This window comes from Jaculus jaculus, chromosome 13, assembly GCF_020740685.1.
Source record: "Jaculus jaculus isolate mJacJac1 chromosome 13, mJacJac1.mat.Y.cur, whole genome shotgun sequence".
In the NCBI taxonomy this organism is placed as follows: domain Eukaryota; kingdom Metazoa; phylum Chordata; class Mammalia; order Rodentia; family Dipodidae; genus Jaculus; species Jaculus jaculus.
Window position 1 is genome coordinate 38,767,142 of NC_059114.1, and position 26,778 is coordinate 38,793,919.

Here is a 26,778-nt window from a genome sequence, read left to right on the forward strand (position 1 = left end):
GGGGTTATCTCCAAATGGGTAAGCCTTAAACACAAAACAAATAACACAAGAAACCAAAGAAGGCACGTTATCTTAAGAATGCCTAGTCCCATAGTTGGACTTTCCAAGGAGAACTACTTTGAGGAAATGCCAGAAAAATAATTGCAAAACACAGTTATGCTAAACAGGTACAACACATTTAAAGAAGACATGTATCGGTGGCTGAATGAAATGCACAAGAATCAGCTAAAGCACTCAGTGGACACCTGGATGAATTCAAAGAGGGCAATCAACTGAATGCAATGAGAAAGGAAAATGAAATACAACATAGATACAGAGATGCTAAAGGAAAACCTAATGGAAATAGAAAATCAACTAATAAAAGACTCCCAAGAAAGCCTCACTAAAGGAGCAGATCAGTTAGAGGGAAGACTATCAGGACTTGAGGGCAAAGCTGAGGACATAGATTGGGAAGCCAAAACCAATGACACATTTCAAGAAAATATGAATAGAACATAAGAGAAATATGAGATAATATAAAAAGCTGAAATGTTTGAATCATGGGCATACAAGAAAAATTTCAGGTCAAGGGCATAGAAATATCTTCAAGAAAATTATACAAACAAACAAACAAACAAATTTTTACTAGGTGTAATGGTGCACATCTTTAATCCTGGCACTTGGGAGGCAGAAGTGGGAGGATTGCTGTGAATTCAAGGCCAGCCAGGAATTATTGAGTGAGTTCTAGGTCAGACTAGGCTAGAGTGGGACCATACCTAAAAATGAAAACAAACAAAAAACCCCAAAACAAAAAGAAAGAAAAGAAAAAAGGAAACATTTCCAAACCTTTTGAAAGAGAGGCCCATTTAGGTATAAGAGGCATACAAAACAGCCAATAGATAGGGCCAGGAAAAAATTTCCCCACAACACATTATACTTGAAAACATTGCAAGAGAGAAATAGCTTGTTACTTGCAAGGGTAAGTCCATCAGTATAGTATCTGATTCTTTCAATGGAAAAATCTTAAAGCCAGAATGGCTTGGAATGGAGTATTTCAAATATTGAAAGACCACAGTTGCCCATCCAAGCTGCTATATACAACAAAATTATCCCTCATAATAGAAAGTGAAAGAAAAACTTTCCATGATAATAGTTTGATGCATGAATATATATGAGCACCAAGCCAGCACTAAGACTTAGAATACTGGATGGAATACTTTACACTGCAGAGAAAAATAAACCACTCGAGAGGCTACAGGAGGGGAAAACAGTAAGTCTAGAATAGTTGTTAAAGGAAATGAAGATCAAGAAAACACCAAATTCCACAAAATCATCAACATGTCAGAGATTAACTCACACTTTTCAAGAATAAATCAGAACATCAATGAAACCAACTCCCAAACCAAACAACAGGCTGGGTGAGAAAACTGAATCCATTCATTTGCTGTCTTCAAGAAACCCAGCTTACTGTCACAGACACCACCTTAGGGTGAACGGATAGAAAAAATATTTTAAGCAAGTGGAAATAGTAAGCAAGCAGGTATGGCTATATTAGTATTTGACAAAGTAGACTTTAAAACAAAAGAAATTATAAGAGGTAAAGAAGAGACTTTATATTCATCAAGGGAACAAGTCAAGAAGAGTCAGACATAATTCCCAACACAATAATAGTGGATGAATTTAATTCCCTACTGTTGTCAGTACACAGATTGTCTAAACAGAAAATATAAAAGTAGAGGAGCTAAATGTCACTATACATCAAATGGACCTAACAGACAGCTACAGAACATTACAACAAAACTCTACAGAATTCATATTGTACTCAGAAGAAGCTCATGGAACCTTCTCTAAGGGATCATTTTTTAGGACACAAAGCAAATTTTCACAATATTAGGAAAATTCACATAACTTCTTGTATTCTATCAACCATAAAATAATAAAGCTGGAAATCAACAAGAGAAGCAACAGCAAAAAAAAAAAAAAACTTTTCAGATTGAATTGCACATTATTGAACAATGGTGAGTCATAGAAGAAATCAAGAAACAAAGTAAAAAATTGTTAGAACTGAATGGAATTAAAAACACAACATACCAAACCTATGAGACACAATGAAGGCAGTCTTAGGGGGAAGTTTATAGTTCTAAATGCCTATATTACAAAAATAGATACCAAATAATTACTGATTCATCTGAAGGCTTTGGAAAAATAAGAACAATACAAACACCAAAGTACAAGGTGGAAAGAAATAAGATTATGGCAGAGCCCAAAAAATTAGAAATGTCAACAAAAATTAATGAAACAAAGAGCAGATCCTTTGGAAAAAATCTAAACAAGTAAATTAGCAAAAGAAATATAGAGAAGCCCCTATTTAACACAGGAGATGAAAGATGATGTTACAATAGATACCAATGAAATTGAGAGAATTTAAGGACATTATGTTCTATCAAATAGGAAAATCTAGAAGAAGTGGATGAATTTCTTGACACATAAGATCGACCAAAGTTAAACCTGGAAGAGATAAATAATAGGACTATAGCATCTAACAAGATTGAAGTAGCAATAAAAGCTTGTGGCCTCCAGAAGCCTAGGCCCAGATGAACTCACTGAATTACATCAGATATTTATAGAAGACAGAAAACCTCTTATTGCATAAAATTGAAAAAAGAAAGAATTCTTTGACTCCTTTCTGAAGCCAGTATTACACTAATACCAAAACCAAACAGACACAACCAGAACAGAACATTATAGAACAATATTCCTGATGAACTTAGACATAAAAATTATCAAAAAAGCCGGGCATGGTGGCACATGCCTTTAATCCCAGCACTCAGGAGGCAGAGGTAGGAGGATCACCGTTAGTTCAAGGCCACCCTGAGACTACATGATGAATTTCAGGTCAGCTTGGGCTAAAGTGAGACCCTAACTTGAAAAACAAATACAAACAAACAAAAAAATCACCTTGAAGTAGGTTTCATCCCAGAGATGCAGGGCTGGTTCAACATTTGGGAATCAATGAATATAATAATCATGTAAATAAACTTAAGGACATAAATCACATGACAATTACAATAAATGCAGGAAAGACCTTAGACAAAATACAATATTCTACAATATCTCTTCATAGTAAAAACACTGGAGAGGGACTGGAGAGATGGCTCAATAGTTAAAGGCACTTGTTTTATATAGTGTGATAGCCCAGGTTGATTCCCCAGTTCCCATGTAAAGCCAGATGCACAAAGTGGCACATACATCTAGAGTTTGTTTGCAATAGCATGAGGAGTTGGCATGCCCATACTCACTCATTCTCTCTGTCTCTCTTTCTCTCTCTGTTTCTCTCTCAAATGTTAAATAAAAATGTTTAAAAATGTGGAGAGACTAGGGATGGAGGGGTCATATCTTGACACAATAAGGACTATCTACAACAGATCTAAAGCCAGTGCCATACTAAAGAGGGAAAAATTTGAAGCATTCCCACTAAGTTCTAGACCAAGGTAGGAGTGTCCATGCTCATCAAGTCTTAGCTAGAACAATGAGACAAGAGAAAGAAATAAAAGGTAGAAATTAGAAAGAAATCAAGCTAGCCTTACTTACAGAAGACACAATTTTGTATGTAGGAAAGACTTCACCAAAAAACTCCCAGAGTTGATAAACAGTTTTAGCAAAGTGGCAAGATATAAAGTCAACACACAAAAACCAGTAGCCTTATTACATATCAATGGCAGGAAACTGAACAAAAAGTTCTTAAAGACAATATTATAAATGGTCAATAAGTGTCTAATAAAATGTTCAACATCTCTATGTCTCTTACTTTGAAAATGGAATCAGCTGGGATTCCTGTTAATTGATGAACAGATAATGAAGATGTGGTACATAAACACAATATAGCACAGTGTCCTCCCAATGAGTTGTTGGTCAGGGAAGTCCAAGTGGCCCCCAGAACAATGCAGGCCGTTGCCAAACTACTTGGCTACCCACCAGATCTAGATGGTAAGACCTTATTGCTGAAGACATCCCAGGCTGTGGTCCCAGGACATTGCGAAATCAAGCTGGAACCGAGATGGAAGCCATCTTTCTGCTGGCAGCTGTACGGTGCTGGAACGCACTGTGTGAACTGCGGGGGGATAACAGTCACCAACAGTGTGAACAAACTGCAAAATCACTAGCTGGCAAGAGGTACACACTGAAGCAATAGTGGCTCATAAGTTATGGGGTTATGAACTCCTTCCTGATTGAATATGAGACCTGCTCAGTGGGAGGGAATTCATGCCTGATACTAAACCAGGTCAGAAATCTATGGCTTGTTAAAAAGAACTAACAGGTTGGGGCTAGTGGCTCAAGACTATAGCTACTTGGAAGCCTGAGACAGGAGAATTGTAGTTCAGATGAGATTGGGCATATTCAGGGTGGCATGGCTATGGACAAGAACTGTAGTTCAAGGTCTGCCTGGGCTACTAAATAAGCTCAAAGCCAGCTTAAGTAACTTATTGAGACCTTGTCTCAAAATAAACAGTAAAAGGAAGGCTGAGGATATAGCTCAGTGGTAAAGTATTTGCTTAGCATGTGTGAGGCCCTGGGTTCAATCCTCAGTACCACACACATATACTTGTGCAAATGTACACACAGTAAAATAAATAGGAGCAAAATAAAATCAAAGGGCTATAGTGGATCATTTTGTGGTAAATTGGAATGATAGTAGCTGACAAATGAGGTGCTTTGAATTGCATTTTCCAGGTCATTGTAATGAGATTGATATTCAGAATACATGAAGTAATTCTAGCAATAGAGAAAATGGCCACCATCTTAGTAGGAAGATGAGTGAAAGAAGTAATCAGAAATTTAGAATACCAAAGTACAAGTAATTTTCATCCAGATAAGTTGTTTGGTCTCACCCACAAAATTCAGGCAATTTAAAAATTGTCCTAAAAAATTGCTCTATAATAGCTGGGTGTGATTGTGCACACCTTTAATCGCAGCACTTGGGAGGTAGAGGTAGGAGGATCACCATGAGTTCAAGGCCACCCTGAGACTACATGGTGAATTCCAGGTCAGCTTGAGCTAGAGTGAGAGACCCTACGTATAAGAACAAAACAAAAACAAAAACTGCTCTACAAGAAGCTATAGCTGACCTACCAGAATTAGAAAAAAAAAATGTTTTTGATATACTCTGTTAAGGTCCCATACACTGGAAACAACAGACCTATCGAGAACAAGGGCACTAGCTGAATCATACAATGCAAACCAAAGAGCTATAACATGGAATGGGGGGGGGAATCATAAAATATAGATATAATTTTAAGCAAAAAATAAACAATGTGTAGAAAAATAAGTGCACTTTTCTTGCTTTCTTTTTTGAGGCAAGCCAAACTGACCTTTTTTTATGTGAGAGAGGGAGAGAAAAAGAGAGAAAGAGAGGCAAGGGAGACAGAGAGAGTTGGTGTACCAGGGCCTCCAGCTACTCCAGTTAAACTCCAGGTGCCCTCTTGTGTGCATGTGCACTGTGAGTTTGCATCACTATGTCTGGCTTATGTGGGACCTGGATAGTTGCACATGGGTCCTGAGGCTTCTCAGGCAAGCACCTTAACTGCTAAGCCATCTCCAGCCTCTCTACCTATTTTCAAAAAGATGGAAGAGTAATATAAATATATCTTACAGAATAAGGTAGATGGGACATCTTAAGAAGCCAGAGTTTATGTCTTCTGCAGGTTTGACTTTAGAAATACAGAAATATTTTAAGAATTATTTAAATATTTTTGCATAGTTATGAAATCAAATCAAATAAAAAATAGTGTTTCCTAAAAATAAATATATCAAGTACGCTAAATCTTTATTCATTTGTTTCCAAAAGTTAAAAATAAAGTCCAGGAAAAATTACCACTCCAACATCTAGCCTGGGCTTGCAGGGAGGAATTGAACTTGTAGAATGACTACCTAATGTAACCTTTAGTACCAGGGCTCTTTTTTTCTACTATATTATAGCATATGCCTTAAAAGAACAAACAACAACAAAAAAACCCCAAAACTCACATCCTGCACATTGAATTTTCAAAATAATGATGCTGATGAGAAAATTAACTTCATTGTTATCTGTGACTTACTTGACTTTTGTTGCATTTGTTAAATTCTATATTGTAGAAAACATAGTAAGCATAGCTTTTGCATACAAATTTATCAATCAGAAAAATGAAATTTCTTTTTGGGGGAGAGAACATTTAAAAGCTGAATTAAGGTCAAAGTTAGTGTTCCTTGTCATCAAATTGGACACAGTAAAATACCTTCCTGCCTTATGGGCTGCACAAAAACAGGCTATGGGGCCGATCTGGCCTGGGGGTTATGCTTTCCTGCTTTAGAAAAATCATAATTGTTTAATTAACTCAAGCAGGTCTGCATTTGCTCTGCTCATCCATCTGAACTTGTTAATTCCTTAATCATACAATAGTTGTGTACATTTTCACCCTACAAGATGTGAATTGTGAACATTTTAGTTATGACAGATGACTTAAATAAATACCCAATATATGAGTAATTACTTGCACAGCTTCCTTCTTATATATATATTTTGGACACATACTGTGTGAAAAATGTGGGTTAAATTAATTTACTCATGTCATAGAAGTAGTGAAACACAGAGTCCAGACTTATCCACCCATCTTTCTTCAGCCGGCTTTCACTCTTAACACTCTCCCGCACAGCCTTCGGATGGATGGAATGCAGCCCTTACCTCCGTAGTCTTGTAAATGTCACAAGTGCTCCCAGGCCTTAGATACAGTATGAGTTGTGGTCTTACTCCTCTTGTATTTATTATTTTTTGGTTGCAAATAGCAGAGACAACTTGGGGCTGCATCACTATCCGGCTGCAAGAGTGGTGAGGCTGACTGGCTTCAGGGAGCTGTATACTGTGAGCCTGAGAACTTGTGTGCATTCCTGTGGGAGTCTCCTCCAAACACTGTCCAGAAAGCCATGTGCATCATTTCCATCCCCCTCTTTTTATTATTCTTTCTGTTTTTCCTTTTTTTAAAAAAAAAAAAATTAGTTTTTTACTCAGTGAATACAGTCAAGTTGGTACCACTGTTAGCGTCCTCCCTGGCTGCCCCCTCCACAGGGACCCTCCTTGTTGTGGAATATAGGTTGTGCATTGTGGTGTTACCCATCTCTTTTTCTGTTACCTGATTTTCTCTGCTCTGCAGGCCATGTGGTGGGGTATCTGGACTTCCACCCACTGGGTGTATATATTATACATAATTCTGTTCCACACAAAGACTATCAGCTTTTTCTTTTCTAATGCCTCTGGAATTGTCTGACTTCTATAGGTGAAACCAAACTAAGAGGTTGAAAGAATATGGCTCACCTCTGCCATGACTATGGGGGTTAGAATTGAGGTAACCCCTTAGAGAAAAGGCTAGGGTAAGGGACAAATATTCCCCCAAGCTTTTTTTTTCCTACTTTGTTCTCGTGATAGAGTCTGTTACTTGATAGGAGAAAAAGGCTTTATTAATCTTAATTCCAATTCCTCTCTAGTCTGTAGAACCTTGCACAGTGCTCAATACATTTATGTGGGAATGAATAGAATGGAAATAGAATGCACAGTGAGGTGAGGTGTGCCGTTTGCTTCTGATGAATATTAACTGGGAAAAACAAAAACAAGTGACTTTTTCCAGTGATGAGCCCCAAATTATTTCTGTTTGTTTTTTTATTATGCCCAGAAGAATGCATTTTTTCCTGATAGCTTTTGCCTTTTCTAACTTTACTTTTTTTCTTTTGCAATGACTAATTTTTTCAATTTTTAAAGCTGTTCATGTTTGAGTGTCTTTTGTCTTTTTTATTCTAGTGAGGGCATTTTCCAGTGTCAGCCTTCCCTCCAGGTTACCCTTCCCAGCTGAGCCTGTGGAAATGTCTTCTGCCCAAGTGCCTGGGAGAGCATTTTAAGTGACCATATTTTCACTTTTGGACTTTATCCCTGAGGCTGTTTAGTAATGGTAAAGGTGGGATCTGGTGTCTTTTTTTTTTTTTTTCCCAGTGAGCGCAAGACTAGGCACTTACAAGTTTTATATGTTGGTGTTTGTTAATTAAAATCTGGCTGTTGGTAAAACTTGTGGTTTTGGACCTGGAGGCATGGTTAGTTTTATTTTTTTCCCCTTTAGTGCAGTTTGTAGTTTGAGACTGTTTCTGACATTGGGTTGGCAATCTGTGATCCAGGTGTGGATTTTGGGCATAGAGCCTCAGTTGTATCCTTGTGGTTCTGAGCAAGCAGGGCGCTGTGCTCTGTCTGACTACCTTTATGACCTGGCACAAATCCCTAGGTCAAGTTACTTTCATCCCAAGGTTGTTCATCCAATTGAGGGATTTCAATACATTACCAGAGATAATGCATGAAAATTATGTTTGAAAGCTTTTTAACAAACTAAAAAACACAGGTCTCCATTTTCAAGAATTAAAAAATCATAATCACATGCTTTCTTTTTAAAAATTTTTTGTTTTATTTGTTTGAGAACGACAGACAGAGAAAGAGGAGGGAGAGAGAAAGAGAGAGAGGGAGAAGGAGAGAACGGGTACACCAGGGCCTCCTGTCACTGCAAACAAATTCCAGATGCATGTGCCACCTTACGTGGGTCCTGGGGAATTGATCCTCAAACTGGGGTCCTTAGGCTTCACAGGCAAGCAACTAACCACTAAGCCATCTCTCTAGCCCCACTATTTTTCTCTCCTCCTTTATTTTTATTTTTATTTTTATTTTTATTTTTATTTTCATAGTAGGGTCTCATTCTAGTCCAGGCTGACCTGGAATTCACTATGTAGTCTTAGGCAGGTCTTAAGCTCACAGCGATCTTTCTGTACCTCTGCCTCCCATGTGTTGGGACTAGAGGCATGTCTGGCTGATTTTCTTCCCTCTTGAAAGTCATGTGGATACATATAGTGTACACAACTACATTTTAAACTTGTTTCAACTACACAAGTGTCTTTTGAATGTCAGTTGTATACCAGGCATTTGGTAGAGTGTTTGGGGCCACATGTAGGATAAATTCACAAGGTGGAGACCATGGCTTCTGTAGCTTAATTCTGGGACATCTCACTCCTGGGGAGAAACATGACAGACAATGAATAAACATCTGCTGATGCCAAAAATTTCCTCAGTATGGCCTGGTGTTCAGTGTTTTTCACTCTAATTTGCCTGAGGAGGGCATTGCAATAGCAGCTTCTAAGTGTTCAGTAGATGCCAAGCACTACACGTAGCTTACATTTCCTTGCCTGCATTCTTGAAGAACTCACTGGGAGAGATTGCTGCCCTCATTTTATATATTTAGGGAAACCAAGGTCCCAAGTAATGAAGTTCTCTCAAGGTTACAGACCCAGAATGTAGTGCAGTTAGAGTTTGATGCAAAGCTTGTCAGACTCAGCAGTATGTTCTTGGTCTCTGTCCTTGTCTGTCCCATCCGTGGTTTCTGCAGTTGTACCATGTGTGGAGCCAGAGGTGTGTGCTTGGGATATCCTGGTGATAGTCAGAGCAAGGGGATGTGTGGCCAGTGAGGATGAAAACAAGATGAGAACAAAGACTTCAGTTGTGATGGAAAAAGTTGGAACAGAGGAATGAGGGCCATGTTTATAGTTTGTTTATTTACTTATTTCTTCTCTCTCTCTCTCTCTCTCTCTCTCTCTCTCTCTGTGTGTGTGTGTGTGTGTGTGTGTGTGTGTGAGTGTGTATGTGTGTGGAGGCTAGGGGTTGACATTAGATGTCTTTCTTAACTGCTTTTGAGACAAGGTCTCTTGCTGAATCTAGAGCTCACCAATTTTAGTAGGCCATCTGTCCAGCAAGCTCTAGGGATCTTCCTGTGACTGGGTCCTCTGCGCTTGAATTGCTGGCATGTTCTACTGCATCCAGGTTTTACGTGGGCGCTGGGGATTGAACTCAGGCCCTGATATTTGCACGGCAAGCACGTTACCTGCTGTGCCATCTCCCCAGCCCTGTTTATAGTTTTAAGCACTTTACCACTGAGCTATCTTCCTAACTCTTTTTATGATTTTAAGACTGTGGAGCTGGAGAGATGGCTTGGAGGTTAAGGTGCTTGCCTGCAAAGCATAAGAACTCATGTTAACTCTTCAGGTCCCACATAAGCCAGACTCACAGTGACACAAGTGTGCAGTGTTGCATGTGCGCACAAGGGGCGCGCGTGTCTTAAGTACCATTGCAGTGGGCGGAGGTCCTGGCATGCCAGTTCTCCCTCTTTCCCTCCTGTCACTCATGCACATAAAACATGGCCAGTCTGTTGGACTTGCCTCAAAAAAAAAAAGGAATTTTTGAGCTTCTTGTACAATTTATTCCAATGTGGTTTTCTTTTTTTGTAGCAATTATAAATGGTTCTTTTAAAAAAGTAGTTTGGGGGCTGTGGTGATGGCTCAGTAGTTAAGAGCACTTGTTGCCTAAGTATGAGAGGTTGGGAGGGCCTGAAACTTCTTGAGTTTGGCTTGCCAGAACCCACATAAGAAGCAGGGTTTGACCATGCATATCTATAACCCTAGTCTGTGGTAGGTAGAGATTGGAGAATCACTGGGGCTTTCTGACCTAAAGAGCAGTGGTAGCTCCAGGTTGAGGGAGAGACTGTCTCAAGGAAGTATGTACGTGTGCACTATAGAAGGACAGCCTAAGCTCTCCTGTGGCTTCCACATGTACCAACATGGCATCATGTATCTGCACATATATGTGCATACACCACACATAATACAACATATACCCACTCTATGTGCATGTGCTTACACACACACACACACACACCAAAAATCTTTAGATAATTGGTTGTTACTGTTTGGAAACAGCACTGCCTTATTACATGTTAATTTTGTATCCCGGAACTACTGAGTTTGTTTGTTCTATTAATTTTTTAGTTGAATGTTGTAAGGATTTTTATATGATGAAATCATGTCATCAGCAAACAGGCATTTTTGCTTCCTCTCCTATTTGAATGTCTGTTATTGCTTTCTCTTGCCTCATTGTTAGACTTCCAGTAGTATGTTTAAAGAAGCGGTGAGAGTAGGCTAGTTTTTCTTATATAGCTAGTTAGTTGTGTGCATGACAGTGTGAATTGTACCATCACTGTATATCTTTCTCATCTGTGGTAAAGAGTGAATACCAAAATCTTAGTGAGCATTAGTGAGTGTGCCACACAGTGTGTTTCTCAGTTGGAGAAGCATTACACAGACATAATTGAATCTATGCCCAGCCTCCTAATCAATATAAAGAGGTAGCAGATGTATGTTATTTCAAACTAGAGTTGGAATAACTAGTTACATAGCAATAACTAACCAATATAGTTGGCTTGCAGAACTCATGCAACTAAACACTACCAGAGTCCACAGCTGTTCATTTGTGCTACATGTATATCATCTTTTTCTTCGAACTCAGGGAATTATTGCCCTTGCTATTTTTATTTTATTTTTTTAATTAAAAAATTTCATAGCTTTTGAAGTTTTTATTTATGAGAGAGAGAGAAAGAGGCAGACAGAGAGAGAATGAGTGTGCCAGGGTCTCCAGCACTGCAAACGAACTTTGGAGGCATGCACCACCATGTGCATCTGGCTTCTGTGGGTCCTGGGTCCTTTGGCTTTGCAAGGCCTTAATCACAAAGCCATCTCTCCAGCCCCAATGGAAATTTTAAGACCAAGATAACAAGTGTATACCCCAAGGAGGTGGGATGTTCTGATTCTTTAGCATGTCCAAGCCAGACCTTCAAAGTCATGTTCAAATTGTTTTACTTACCCCACAATTGTTTCAGTAGCAAATATTTCACACTGTTGAATTCAGTCTCTGGGCTTCTGCCTTCTGGTCAACAAAGTAAGAATAATAATAGAACTAATAATGGGGCCTTCTAGGAGAGTGGTTGAAATAACAAATTATTTTATCACACATTGAAAATATATTTCACAAACTTACAAAAAGGCACGTCTGTGTGATTGCATAAGGAGAGCTCTGCCCTTGCACAGCATTTGTAGCAGTCCTTAACTACAAAGACAAACTGACTAAAAAAAGAACACTCCATGACAAGATTGTTGTCACCCACATTATCTCCTAAGCTTCCACAGAGAAGTGAAACATGAAGCTCAAAAGAATCCATGTGGGAACTCACCAAAACCTTTGATTTTGATTTGCAGTTTTGTTTTTGGAGGGGTGTAGGGAGCTGGTGAATATTTCAAAAGCAAAACCTGTACTTTCTTTTGTAAATTACAGAGTACATAAACAGTTGTTCAGTGTGTCTATGTTATTAAAATTTTGTAAATAACTAGAAAAATCTCTTGTTTCTTGGCTTTTCAAAGTAGGGTCTTGCTGTAGCCCAGGCTGACCTGGAATTCACTATGTAGTCGCAGGGTGACCTTGTCCTCTTCCTTCTGCCTATCTTCCCAGTGCTGGGTATGTGTTACCACTCCCAGCTTAAAGAATATCTTAGCAAGCCTGTGATGAGGTTGATTTAAAAGAATGTTGATAAACCAATTTTGCCCCCAGGGAGCAAGGTGACCTGTTTCCTTGGAATCCTAGTGTGAGGTTTTACAAAGCTCTATCCCTGGTTCCAGTCTGAACCTATGCCAAAGTTCTGGTTTGGGTTGTAGTGTGAGGTTTGGCTATGTTCTGGCCTGGGTTCTAGTGTGAGGTGTAGCTGGGTTCTGGCCTGGGTTCTAGTGTGAGATGTACCTGGGTTCTGGCCTGGGTTCTAGTGTGAGGTGTGGCTGGGTTCTGGCCTGGGTTCTAGTGTGAGGTGTGGCTGGATTCTGGCCTGGCTTCTGCTGTGGGATGTGGTTATGGTCGGGCTTGGATTCCTTCCAGCTGTGTATCAGATAGGTTTTGGCTGTTCCTCTCAATTGCAGTAGTAAGTATGATCCTTTCATGTTTCCCAGACCTCTACCAATCCTTGTTTTTTTTTTTTTTTTCTTTTGTCCAGATTTTTTTTTTTTTTATGTGTGTCTTTGGTCTGTTTTCTTTTTAAATTTACTTTTTATTTTTTAAAAATTTTCAGTACTAACATTGATCCTAGGACCTTGTGCATGTTAGGCAAGTACTCGACCATGTAGAGTACCCTCTTTCTACTTTTTATTTTGAACTAGGTGTGTGGTTTGAATTCACTCTGAGGCCCATACAGGTGTTGAACTCGCAATCCTCCTGCCTCAGCCTTTTGAGTAGCTGGAATTATAGGCCTTTTGCACTAGTCCTGGCAGCAAGAGCTACCTCTTTTTTTATTATTGTTTTTATTTTTTAATTAATTAATTATTATATGAGCATACTGTAAATTGGTCATATGCCCATCAGGTTATCTTTTTCTATTTTTATTTTATGTATTTATTTAAAAAATATTTTATTCATTTATTTATGAGCGAGAGAGAAAGAAAGAGACAGAGAGAGAATGGGCATGCCAGGGCCTCCAGCCACTGCAAACAAACTCCAAATGTATGCACCACCTTGTGCATCTGGCTTAGGGGGAATTGAACTTGGGCCTTTATGCTTCACAGGCAAGTACCTTAACCACTAAGCAATCTCTCCAACCCAACTTTTTCTTAGGTTAAGGTGCAAAGTAATGGGTTTCATTATAGCATTTTCATAGATATGCATCATTACATTTTGCTCTCATTCGTTCTCCTCCCCCGCTGTCTTCTGGTCCACTCTGACCAGTTCCTTTCTTTCTCCCTGGTTGTCCCCCTCTTCTTCTTCCTTATCACGTATATTTGCATTTCTCTATTTCCCACTTTCCTTAAGATCTCCTTCTTCCCTTTTCAGTATCTTCCTGCCAGTTCCTGGCCAACACACACACACACACACACACACACAAACGCACACACTTTATATTTAAACTTTTGGTTTGTTTGTTTTTGTTTTTTTTTTGAGGTAGAGTTTTGTGCTAGCTCAGGCTGATCTGGAATTCTCTATGGAGTCACAGAGTGGCCTCAAACTCATGGTGATCCTCCCACCTCTACCTTCCAGGTACTGGGATTAAAGGTGTGCTCCAGAATGCCTGGCTAAACTTTTTTTTTTTTTTTTTTTTTTTTTGAGGAATGGTCTCTAGCCTGGGCAGTTCTAGTACTCTGCAACCCCTTAATCTATTTTTTTGAATATTCTTGCTTACCTCAAGGTTAAAATTTGTATTGGTAATGGTTGTAGATAGCTTCACGTTGCTGTGTTGCTGGGATGAACATCCAAATAAGACACAGTTCATGGTAGGAAGGGATTTATTTCAAGCTTATAGATCTAGGGAAAGTTCCAGCAGTGGTGGAGGAAGCTGCCGTAATCCAAGCAGAGAGAAACACTGTAGCAAGCCAAACACTAGCACCAGCACACACATCAAAAGCAGCAAACACAAAACTGGGCAGCAAACAACAGGGACTCTGCCGGAGCTCAGGCTGCTGTACATACATTTTGGCTGGAAATCAGATCTGCCCCCAAACACAACTTAGGATCCTCATGTCCACAATGAAACCTCCTCCACTCATGTGGCTGGAGATCCAAGTTAAAAGTTTTAATAAAATACCTGAGTCTGTGGAGGACATATATTCAAACTGCTAGAGTAACCAAAATAGGACTTTTTCAACTGTTTTTCTCTTGGCCACTATGGGTCAGAGAACTGCTTACCAGAACATGAAATCAAGATTGAAAGGCCCAGGCTATGAATTCTGTAGGTGGGTATTCACTATAGGTCTTGGTACAGCTTAGTTGGGTCTACTTCAAGGTCTCACAGGAGGTAATTGTTGTTAGCTATAGGGGGAAGATTCAATTCTAGATTCACATTGACATTTTTTTATTTTTAAAACTTTTTTTGTTTATTTTTACTTATTTATTTGAGAGTGACAGAGAAAGAGGCACACAGAGAGAGAAACAGAGAGAGAGAGAGAGAGAGAGAGAGAGAGAGAGAGAGAGAGAGAGAGAGAGAATGGGTGCGCCAGGGCCTCCAGCCACTGAAAATGAACTCCAGACACATGCGCCCCTTTGTGCATCTGACTAATGTGGGTCCTGAGAAATTGAGCCTCAAACTGGGGTCCTTGGGCTTCACAGGCAAGTGCTTAACTGTTAAGCCATCTCTCCAGCCCTCCTCTTTTTTTTGACTTAGGGTTTCCCCTAGCCCAGGTTGACCTGGAATACATTCTGTAGCCTCAGGCTGGCCTTGAACTCAAGAGATCCTCCTACCTCTGCCTCCCAAGTGCTGGGATTAAAGAATGCCCCACCACCCCTGGCACTGTTGTTGTTTATTTAAAACAGGATCTCACATAGGCCAGGCTGCTCACAAACTGGATATATGTAACCAAAGATGACCTTGACTCCTGATCCTCCAACTCTATCTCTTGCTGGGATTATAAGTGTGTTCCACCATACCTGGTACACAATCACATTGTTGCTGGCAGGATTCAGCTGGCATCCCATAGTTCTTGTCATATGGTGCCTTTTATAGAGCTTTTCACAACTGAGAGGTGAGGGAGGGAAAAGTGATAGCTAGGAGAGATGCAATTTTGTTGCCTGATCACAAAGGTGACATCCCTTTACCTTCCTATATTTTGTCTGTTAGAAGTTAAGTCACAGGTACAGTCCACCCTCAAAAGAGTTTTTTTTCACAGGCATATGCCAGGAGGTAGTGACACTGGAAGTCGTGTCAGAAGCTGCCTGCTACTGAACTAAGCCAATCTGTTGGCCAGGTTGTATAACTATTAAGGCCTTTTGTTATTCCTTTTGAAAATTGGTGATAATTAGTGACTGGCAAAGGTCAGTAGCACCCTAAAAATCATTACCAGTTATTGCAGTCAGATTCACATTGCTGGCAAATCACTTGAACAAGGGCAGGTTTAGGGGTAAAAGGGTTTATTTTGGCTTACAGACTTGAGGGGATGCTCTATGGTGGCAGTGTAAACGATGGCATGAGCAGAGGGTGAACATCACCCCCTGGCCAACATAAGGTGGACGACAGGAACAGGAGAGTGTGCCAAACCTTGGCAAGGGGAAACTAGCTACAATACGCATAAGCCTGCCCCCAACAATACACTCCCTCCAGGAGGCTTTAATTCCCAAATCTCCATCAGCTGGAACATTCAGAACACCTGTTTATGGGGGAGAACTGAATCAAGCCACCATACCAGTGTTGATGAAAATTTTCTACAACACATCTAGGTATTTAGTAATTTATTTACAACTAGGCACAAAAATGGCTATGTTCTGTAAGTTTACTTTGGTCTCCACATTTTTGAGTGTTCTGATCATGAAGTACATGGATTTCACTGATGGTAGAACAAACAATATGCTGATTTACAGATAGCATCAGGCAGCTGACATTTTCTGAACCAATGGTTTTCCGTAGGACCATTTAGTCCTCAAGTATGGGTGACATCACCTAATGTTTGAGGGTGAAGAGCTTGCTTGGCGAGTTATACATCCTGATTATTCAAGGATGAGCAATTCTGTAGAATTTTGAGCTTATCTCCACATCTTAAATCCCATTCATTGCATTAATAGTGTCCATTTCTAATATCTATTATGATAGCTAACAAGCCAGTACTTTTACCAGTGAAAATTCACATTTCTAACATCCCTTATGCTAATTATATTCAGGGATAAAGATAATTGAAATTTCTGGAGAGAGAGGTTCCTAATTAGAATATTCATAGGCAGGCACTGGAGTGTGCAGCCCATATTAGGGCACTGATGGCACCTCATGTATGACTTGCTGTAGCACACACATGCCATATACTATGCTATGTGTGCTGAAAAATTGAAAGCAAGTTATAGACATTCTAACAACACCAAATGTCAACTTTTGAACTAAAAGCATAGCACAGTATGCCTTTTACAAGACTATTCAGTGTAAAACAGGGTTTTGGGTATACTTTTAGCATAGAGATGAATGTAAAAGAAAGGCTCTTTGGTGGTCCCCAGGATGATTTTCTTACTTTCTAGTTGTCACCCTTCAAATTCCACCCTCAGTGTTTCCTCTAGAAAATGGAGGGATTGAGCTAGAGAGACGGCTTAGCAGTGAAGAGCACTTTGTGTGCAAGCATGAGGGCCTGAGGGAGCTTGAGAAAGGGAGTGCTAGTTTGAGAATATGCCCCCCATAGACTCAGGTGTTGCATTAAAGCTCGTAACTTGGGTCTCCAGCCAGGTGGTGTCATGGGGCCAGATCCTGGGGTCCAGCTCTAAGGAGTGTTTGGGAGTGGATCTGATTTCCAGCTCAAAGGTCTGTAGAGAGGTCTGATCTGGGTGTGTGTGTGTATGTGTGTGTTGGTAGAGGGGAGGGGTCTGCTTGCTGCAGTTCCCTGTTGTTGCTTTTGGTTTTTGCTGTTTCCGCTTGGATGTATTGAAGCAGCTCCTTCTACCACTGATGGACCTGAAGTTTGAAATAAATCCTTTCCTTCCTAAACTGTGTCTGTTTGGAAGTTCATCCCAACAACAAGAAGCTGCCTACAACAGACTGCTTGAGTTCAATCCCCACAACCCTCTGCTGGGTGTGATCATGTACATCGATAACCCCAATGCCTAGATTTTGAGAAAAAATGGCAAGCTGCAGGACCAGTGTAGAGACTCAGCACAAGTAACATTGGGTGTCAGAGTAATAGAACTGGACATCTGACATTGCCCTGCAGCCAGTGCTGGTGAGCACACCCTGCAACCGGCAACGGCACAGGTAAGTGCATGGACACATACAGGTAGAAAACACACACACACACACACACACGTGCATGCATGCAAAAAATGGCATTATCAGTTTTATTTCACAGGGATTTTAAAGGACTCAGTTTTCATATGTGAACATACCTGGCACATATTAAAACTTTAATAATTACTACCATTAGGAGAGGTTCTCTGCTAAGACAAATATCTGTAGGTAAATAGCCTTTCACACACTTGCTTACGTGAATAAGATTTCCCTCCCTTCTTCTTGCCTTCCCTTTTTCTCTCCCTCCTCCTCCTTCCCTTGCTTCCCCTGCCCTCTCTTCTTTTTTGCTTTCTGTCCCTCTCTAGTCCTGGCTGGCCTGGAACTTGCTATGTCACTGGCTGGACCCAAACTCTCCACCTTTCTGCCTTCGTCCCCCAGGTGTAGGGATTACAGGCGTGGGCCATCATACCTGGCTTGAGCAAGCTTTTATTTGCCTTTGGAAATTATGACCTTGGATCCAGGCATTATGGTTTCTTCCTCCCTCCCCACCCCAAGTGCTGGAGTGGACCCTATGGCCTCACAGTAGCTCTGAACAAGATTTTATGAGACCAATACACTATCTACTGTGCCAATGAAGCACCTCTGGACAATATTTTAAATAAAGCAAGTAAAGGACATTTCTGTATTGTTTCTTTTTTTAAAAAAATTTTTTTGTTACTTTTATTTACTTGAGAGCATCAGACAGAGTGAGAAAGAGGCAGATAGAGAGAGAGAGTGGGCACGCCAGGGCTTTAGCCCTGCAAACGAACTCCAGATGCTTGCGCCCCCTTGTGCATCTGGCTAACGTGGGTCCTGAGGAATTGAGCCTCGAACCGTGGTCCTTTGGCTTCACAGGCAAGTGCTTAACTGCTATGCCATCTCTCCAGCCCTGTATTGTTTCTTTAAAAAAAAAAAAAAATATATATATATATATATATATATATATATATTTTAAAGATATTTATTTATTTATTTGATTATTTGAGAGTGACAGAGAGAGAAAGAGGCAGATAGAGAGTGAGAAAGAGAATGGGCACACCAGGGCTTCCAGCCACTGCAAACGTACTCCAGACGGGAGCTCCCCCTTGTGCATCTGGCTAACGTGGGACCTGGGGAACTGAGCCTCGAGCCGGGGTCCATAGGCTTCACAGGCAAGCACTTAACCGCTATGCCATCTCTCCAGCCCTAAAAATATATTTTTTAAGTATGTATTTTATTTATTTCTTAGAGAGAGAGAAAGAGGTAGAGAGAGGGAGAGAGAATGGGCATGCCAGGGCCTCCAGCCACTGCAAGTGAACTCCAGATGCATGTGCCCCCTTGTGCATCTGGCTTATGTGGGTCCTGAGGAATTGAACTAAGGTTCTTTTGCTTTGCAGGCAAATACCTTAAGCAGTAGGCCATCCCTCCAGCCCCCTAACTTTTACTTTCACTGCACTTTGATCAAACATTTATAATTTAAGAAAATAATTTTAGGGCTGGAGAGATGGCTTAGCATGTTTAAAAAAAAGAAAATAAAAGTTAGAATTCTAATATATCTACATTTAGCATTTTGATGTGAATCTTTTCATGTGTATGAGGGTTCATAGACCTGAGTATGTATGGTTTTTATTTTAAACAGAACAGAGTTGAAATTATTGAACAACCTTTTTATTTGTGGATACATTGTCAACAATTTTCAGTATCATTACATATTACTTGATGTTTTAGTTTTTTACTTTTTGAGACAGTACTTATTAGATAGTGCAAATCAACTTGGACCTCACAATGTACTCATGTTGGCCTTGAACTTAGTTCCACCCAACTCTGACTCCTGAGTTTGTGGTTACAGTTGTGTGCCTCCATGTCTAACCATTAAACAATTATTGATAGCATGGCCTTTGATGACCACATAACATACCATTGGCATAGTAGTGCTTTGTTTTGTTGTCTATTTTTTAAAGCTTTTTTTGACTTTTTTTAAATTAGTTTTGTACTCAGTGAATACAGTCAAGTTGGTACCGTTTTTAGCCTCCCCCCGTCCTCCCCCCTCTCCCTGGCCCCTCCTGGTTGGGGGGTATGGGTCATGCATTGTGGAGTTAGCCCTCAGTTATGGGTAGAAGGAAATATCTCTATGTATCATGACCCAATGTGTGGCTCTGACATTCTTCCCACCCCCTCTTCTGCAAATTTCCCTGAACCATGTTGGGTTCATTTTAGGTCTGCTTCAGTGATGAGGTCTTGGGAGCTTCTGTGTCTCTGGATATCTGATTTGGTAGGAATTGATTGATCTCTTTATCAATCTCCTTCACCCTTATGCTGGTATCAGGTTCACCAAGAAAACAGCACCCTTGCTTGATTTGCCAATTATTCTTAGTTTCAGCTGGGGCCCTTTTGAGGTATGATGGGGTAGTTCTCTCCTTAGGATCTGCCTCTGGATATCCATGACCTGTCAGTGCCCAACACTATCTACACAAGACCATCATAAGAGGAGGAAAGGATCATGACATCAAAATAAAAGAGAGATTGATTGAGATGGGGAGGGGATATAATGGACAATGGAATTTCAAATGGGAAAGTTGGGGGGGAGGGTATTACCATGGGATAATTTTTATCGTCATGGTTGTTAATAAAAATTTGAAAAGAGCCTGGCATGGTGGCACACGCCTTTAATCCCAGCACTCAGGAGGCAGAGGTAGGAGGATCGCTGTGAGTTCAAGGCCACCCTGAGACTACAGAGTGAATTCCAGGTCAGCCTGGGCTAGAGTGAGTCCCTACCTCGAAAAAACAACAACAACAACAAAATAATAATTGTTTTTTGAAAAGGATAAAAAAGGAATAAGATTGGGAGTAAATCCTTCATACCTGTGTTCATTTCTGGTCATTTTTTGGGTTAAGATCTACTACGCACATTACCAAATTTTCTTCAAAAAGAATTCTGCCAGCTTTTAGCTTCCTTTACAAGTTGGCATTGGGTGTCACTGTTTTTTCCACCCCTTAGGCTTGAATGAATATACAACTTCACCACTTAGAGAACTGTGACTGTCAATAGGAAAGTTTTGCTAACCATTTTTACCTGGTTGAAGTGTGATGAAGAAGCAACATTGTCAGTGCCTGTCATGATTATCTACCCTAGAAATGATTAAAAGTCAATGATTCTGCCATTAGCAAGTCCTCCCCAAAGCTTTTTAGTGTGTGGCATTGGTGAGATTGGTCATCATGCTCAGCTCTTCAACAAATTGCATGCCCTATGTATACACACTTATGGGCAGTCACAACCCTGGAAAAAAAGAGCAGGCATTTCAACAGTAATTCCAAGATGGAGGACAAGAGCAAATAAAACCATCATTCAGCAGAATGAATGTCAGTGAGGAATATGACATAAGGACTCCTGTGTACCCTGCTGACTGTGGCTTGTAGACTTTTCCTGCTTGCCCACGAGTGTTCTTTTAGGGGGCTTTACATTCCTTGAGCCACTGAAAGGACTGACAAAATATATTCTCTCTTCAGTTGCAGAGAGTTTATTTCCCAGCTTTAAGTTTACCTCTGCCGAGAATGCTTTTAATCCCACTCTTGAGTGCTCATATAGATTGATTTAGGTGATATTTATTCATTGGATGCCATGAGAATATTGTCAAGGATGCTAATACTTAACAGCTTATTTCTAGATCAGCCTGTCCTCCTGTGAGTCTGTTCCCCAGCAGTACTGCTCACCCTGTTTCCTCTGCAGTTTCAGCCTCCTGAAACATAGCCTTTGCAGGGAAAACATTTGGAAAAAATGAGCATTGTGTGAGCAATGACAGTTTTTTGTTCCTTCTATGTACTAAGTTTAAATCAATGCCTTTTGCCTTGTCTGTGAAGCCCAGGAATCCAAAATCCTTTGAAGACTCATTTGAATTCATCCAGGTTGTAATAGACTTTGCTCAATGGTAAAGCTTTTGAGAATCCCTTAAATCACCAGCTCAGATTCTGGGACGTGCATTTTCTGAAGCTAGAGAAGTCTAGGAAGTTTAGCTCTTGTCTTAGATGACAGAAGGTGGTTTCCTGAGCCCCAGGCATATGGGTGTCATTGTTTCTGTGATGGTAGGAGAAAGCGTGTCCACATGCTCTGGCCATGAGAATTCTGACCCAGCCAGGATCCAGGAATCCTGGGCTCAGGCTGTGCCTTGGCCACGCTCTGGTGGTGATGTTGCTTGCTGTGAGTGCTATCATTTTCTGTAACATCAAATTGCATTAAGTATTTGTTTGTCAGTTCTAAAATTCTTTGATTTTTTTTCTATTCTCTCTTACTATTCTATCACCATGTTCTTCTATTAGTCTTTAAGTATGCATAAAATCTAGTAGATTCAGCAAAGTGGGAATTGAAGGTCATGAGGGAGAATTCATTTAAAAAATAATGGTTAAGGGTTGAGGAGACCATAAGATAGTTAAAAATAAGAAACATACTTTTATAAGGTTTATTAGCAGAAGAGGTGGTAAAGCATGTGCTAGCTTTTGTAATTTTATTTTGTAATCCTGTTTATATGAACGAAACTTATCTTACCAAGACTTCTAGTTCTTTCAAGTTTGATACCAGTGATAAATACAATAGCTTTTTTTTTAAAGGGGTATTTTATTTATTTATTTATTTTGAGGCAGGATCTTGCTCTAGCCCAGGCTGACCTGGAATTCATTTTATAGTCTAAGGCTGGCCTTGAACTCACAGTGATTCTCCTACCTCTGCCTCCTGAGTGCTGGGATTAAAGGCATATGCCACCATGCCTGGCTATTTTTACTTATTTATTTGAGAGAGAGAGACTGAGACAGAGAGAAAGTGAGTTTGGGTGCACCCGGGCCTCCTGCCACTGCAGATAAACTTCAGACACATTTGCCGCTGCGTGCATCTGGCTTTATGTTGGTACTGGGGTATGAAACCTGGGCTGTCAGGCTTTGTGAACAAATGTCTTCAACCACTGAGCAATCTCTCTGGCTCAAAAATAGCTTGTTTTTGATCTATAAATGTACTGTCAAGTAATGATAGTAACTATAATTCATTGAACATTCATAGTTTTGTGAACATTGATCCCTCCCAGTAACCTTCTGGAAAAGAGATTGGTGTTATTCCCAATGTTCTCTTTTACAGGTGAGGAAATGAGGGCACACAGTGAATAAATTACTTGCATAAAGTCACCAGCCAGTGAGTGGAAGGCCCGGAATTAGAATCCAGCTGGTTTGATCTCAGAGCTTCTTACTGTGGAAGACAAAATGCTTTTTCCTGAACTGCTTAGGTGAGGTGATAGGACAAGTGTCTGACCCATCTCCACCAGCACTGGGTATACATATGTTGAGGTAGATAAACTGTAGAGAAAGTGCTTTTGTCTTCTTAGCTCTGACTGAACTAACCAACTTTCCTTCTTCCAATGACAGAGAGAGAGAATCAGCATACCAGGCCTTCAGCCCCTGCAGTTAGATGCCAGATGTGTGCACCCCTTGTATCCTGGCATTACTTTGTCCGTTTGGCTTATGTTGGACCTGGAGAGTTGAACATGAGTCCTTAGATTTCACAGCCATGTGCCTTAACCGCTAAGCCATCTCTCCAGCCCGAAACTTGCTTTCTTAATGTTCTTCTGCTGTTACCTTCAGCCAGGTACTGGGATAATTTGGGCACTGTGTTCTCCCCAGACTTCTGGTTGTAATTTCCCATGAATGTATTGGTTTTCTAAGTCTGTTCTCTCTCAGGTTGTGCTAAATTCAAATAAAAATACAAAACAAGATTTTGTGGCTACCATAAATCTCTACCTACCCTGTATGAACTTAAGGTAGACATGGAATTGAATGCTGAAACAGTTCTAGGCAGATTGCATTGAAATGGCAAAAAAGATGAAAGAATAGGGGTGGTGTCTGCAAAGAGCATGGACTAGCTGCTTTTGAGAGGTGGACAAAAATGGTACTTGTGGAGTTGGGTCTGGATGTGGCTTTTTGTGCTACATTAAGGCTTTTAGTTTGATCAAAAATATCAGAAGACTGTCCACCCTCAGCTCAGGTTACACTGGAATTCTAGGTATAGCTACTTGGGTTGGTTATTTCTTAGTGTATGAGCCAGTAGTTACATTGCAGCTGTATGCATACACCCTGCAGTGTGCTGACTCAAAGCTTTCTGGGATTCCTCCATATTGGATGCATTAGTTTGCACTCCTACCAATAGTGGGTGTGGATTTCTCTTTCCCTGCATTCTTGCCTGCATCTGTAATCTGTTTTTTTGGTGATAGCTATCTTAACCAGGATTAAGATATTGTCTCAAAGTTGTACATTTCTCTGATAGCTTGGGAAATTGGACATTATTTAAGTACTTCTTGGCCATTTGTGTTTCTTCATTTGTGAAATGTCTATTCAGTTCATTAACTCATTTAGTGATTTATTTGGGGGGTTAATTTTTTCAGTTCTTTGTAAAATCTCATTATTAGCCCTCTGTCTGATGTATTGTAGGTGGCAAGGATCCATTCTGTGAGCTGTCGGTTTGCTTTTGTGATGATTTCTTTTGCTTTGCAGAAACTTTTTTTTAAAAATTTCATGTAGTCCCATTTGTTGATTCTTGGGACTCTTCCTTATTCAGAATGTTCTTACCTATGACTATATCCTAGACCATATTTCTTATTTTTCTTCTAGTACTTTTTGTATTTGGGATCCACCATGCCCAGTCCTACATTTTTTTTCTTTCTACTTTTCTCAGAATTTTCAGAGGGAAAGATAATGGTGTCTTTTGCTGTTAATTAGCTTCTTTCATATTGACTCCCAGTTCAATTAGAATTTAAAAGCTACAATTAAATTTTTTTGATCAGTGACCAGTAGTAGGGTATAGCTTTTATTATTTTTAAGGATAATAGCATTTGCTAAATTCTACTTGTTTTTCTATTGTTCTTTAATTTTCTTGAAATGGTTCAAATTTAAAGAAATTATTACATTCCTTCTCCAAATATTCCTTCAAAGTTTACAGAAAAATTTCATAAGATGTGCTTAGGAATGTTTTTAAGTAGCTACTCCATGCACATGAACATATCAACCTGCTTTTCCAGTAGAGCCATTTGTGGTCTTTCACCCCAGCTTCCTCTGAAGCTGGCTGAATGCCCTGCATTGAGCAGCTGAGTGACCTTGGACAAGCTGTTAAATTGTCTGTCTCATTTTCCTCATCTGTGATATGAGGCCAGAATTGTAGCCTGCTTCATAGAGTCCTTGTGAAGAGTAAACGTGTTACATAAAATACTTGGGTCAGGACTTGGCACATAGAAAATGATTGGTTGTTGTGTTATCCTTTAAAAAGCAAAGTGCAAGGAAGTTAAAAGCAAAGACTTATTTTTTTCCATTATAACATTGTAGACAGATATTTAATGGTTATAATGAGCCTATCTTTAGAGTCAGCCTGACCTGGGTTAAATCTCAGAGCCTCTGCTCATCATGAATGCATGAGCTCAACCTCTGTGGGTGACATCTGAATAATGCTGTCTACCTCAAGAGTATGAGCAAAGGAGAGAGTGTAATGAAGTGCTTAACATCCCTTGGCATACAGCAAACACTCCACAAATTCTCATTATTATCTTTACATTAGAGCACAAATGAAGCCAGGTTTGGTGGTACATGTGGGTAGTCATGTAATCCTAGCAGTCAGGAAGCTGAGGTAGCAGGATTTAGATTGTACTAAATAGTGAGGCACTGGCTCAAAACAAATAGGCAAGAAACAAACAATTCAACATGGCACATTCTTGTTAAACAGCTGTCACTACTCTACTAATACATTTCATGTTTTTTTTTTCATTTTATCACAAATTCCTTTAACAGTAACTACCTTTAAAACCGCCATTTTAATGACAGTATAATATTTCTTTTCTTTTCTTTTTTTTTCGAGGTAGGGTCTCACTCTAGCCTAGGCTGACCTGGAATTCACTATGGAGTCTCAGGGTGGCCTCGAACTTATGGCAATCCTCCTACCTCTGCCTCCTTAGTGCTGGGATTAAAGGCATGCGCCACCACGCCAGGCTAACTGTATATTTCAGTGGCTCTAGTAATTTGTTTTTCTCTTTAGAACTGAGTTTGAGGTTATTTCCAAATTGCTCTATTACAAATGACACAACGGAATACATTCTCATGCAAAGACTCTTTTGTGTTTTGTACCATTGCCTAAGAAGGTCTCAAGTACTTGTATCTGCTTGTAACTGTATTCCTGTTTTTTCTTTTTCTTTTTTTTTTTTAATGTGTTCACTGTCTTCCTCACTGAATGACTTTGGATGGAGCTCACAACTTTATCCTTATTAGTCTGCCTCCTCTCAGTGTTCAGTAGATATTTCTTGGCTTAATGAATGTATTATCATGTTATTCTCCACAATTGGTAAGACTTCTTTATAATTCCTCTGTATTTTAGCTATAGTCTTAACAATCAAAGAAACTTCTGTCAAACATAGGAATAGTAGGGAATGTAACAGTATTTATTCCAATATTTTCTTTATTATTGCTTATTAATTTTTATTTAGAATACAAAGAAATGTTTTTTGTGATATTTTTATATATGTTATTGTACATTGTTTTTATTTGATGTTCTCTTTGCTCTCTATGCCTCCTGTCATCTTCCTGGTCTCCTTTCTCCATTCCCCTCTGTTGGTCTCCTCCCCCATCCCCTAGGCCTCTTTCTCCCCTCTCATAATCCCCTTCCTACTTTCACATCCTTCCCCTACATGTATATAAAATTTAATTTGTGGGCTGGAGAGATGGCTTATTGGTTAAATGGTTGCCTGTGAAGACTAAGGACCCTGGTTCAAGGCTCGATTCCCCAGGACCCACGTTAGCCAGATGCACAAGGGGGCGCACGCGTCTGGAGTTCGTTTGCAGAGGCTGGAAACCCTGGTGCGTCCATTCTCTCTCTCTCTCTCTCTCTCTCTCTCTCTCTCTCTCCCTCTTTCTCTCTGTATCACTTTCAAAAAAATAAATAAAAATAAACCAAAAAATGTTTAAAAAATTTAATTTGTGCTCTGCGTTTGACAAAATGTGAAACTTTTTTGCATATGTGTGCAATGTGATACGGTGTGTGTGGTATTTCCTCTTTTTGGTGTGTGTGTGCATGAACACACATGCACACTTGCTCATGTATGTGTGGAGGTCAGAGGCCAACTTTGGATGTTAGTCCTTATTTTGAGGAAGGGTCTCCTGCCTCCAC

At 39.9% G+C, this 26,778-nt stretch overlaps 1 protein-coding gene across 3 annotated transcripts in view; it reads left to right on the forward strand.

Moving 5' to 3' along the window:
* Prelid2 (PRELI domain containing 2) overlaps positions 1-26,778 on the forward strand; it is a 140,176-nt gene that overhangs the window by 75,508 nt on the left and 37,890 nt on the right. The window contains exons 6-7 of one of the 3 annotated variants that reach the window (XR_006633240.1): positions 22,720-22,864; positions 23,004-23,260. The exons of the other annotated variants lie outside the window; for them this stretch is intronic. The gene's annotated coding sequence lies outside the window, so the exon portion shown is untranslated. Of the gene's footprint in view, positions 1-22,719; positions 22,865-23,003; positions 23,261-26,778 lie in introns of those variants that run through there. 3 annotated transcript variants of the gene reach the window in all.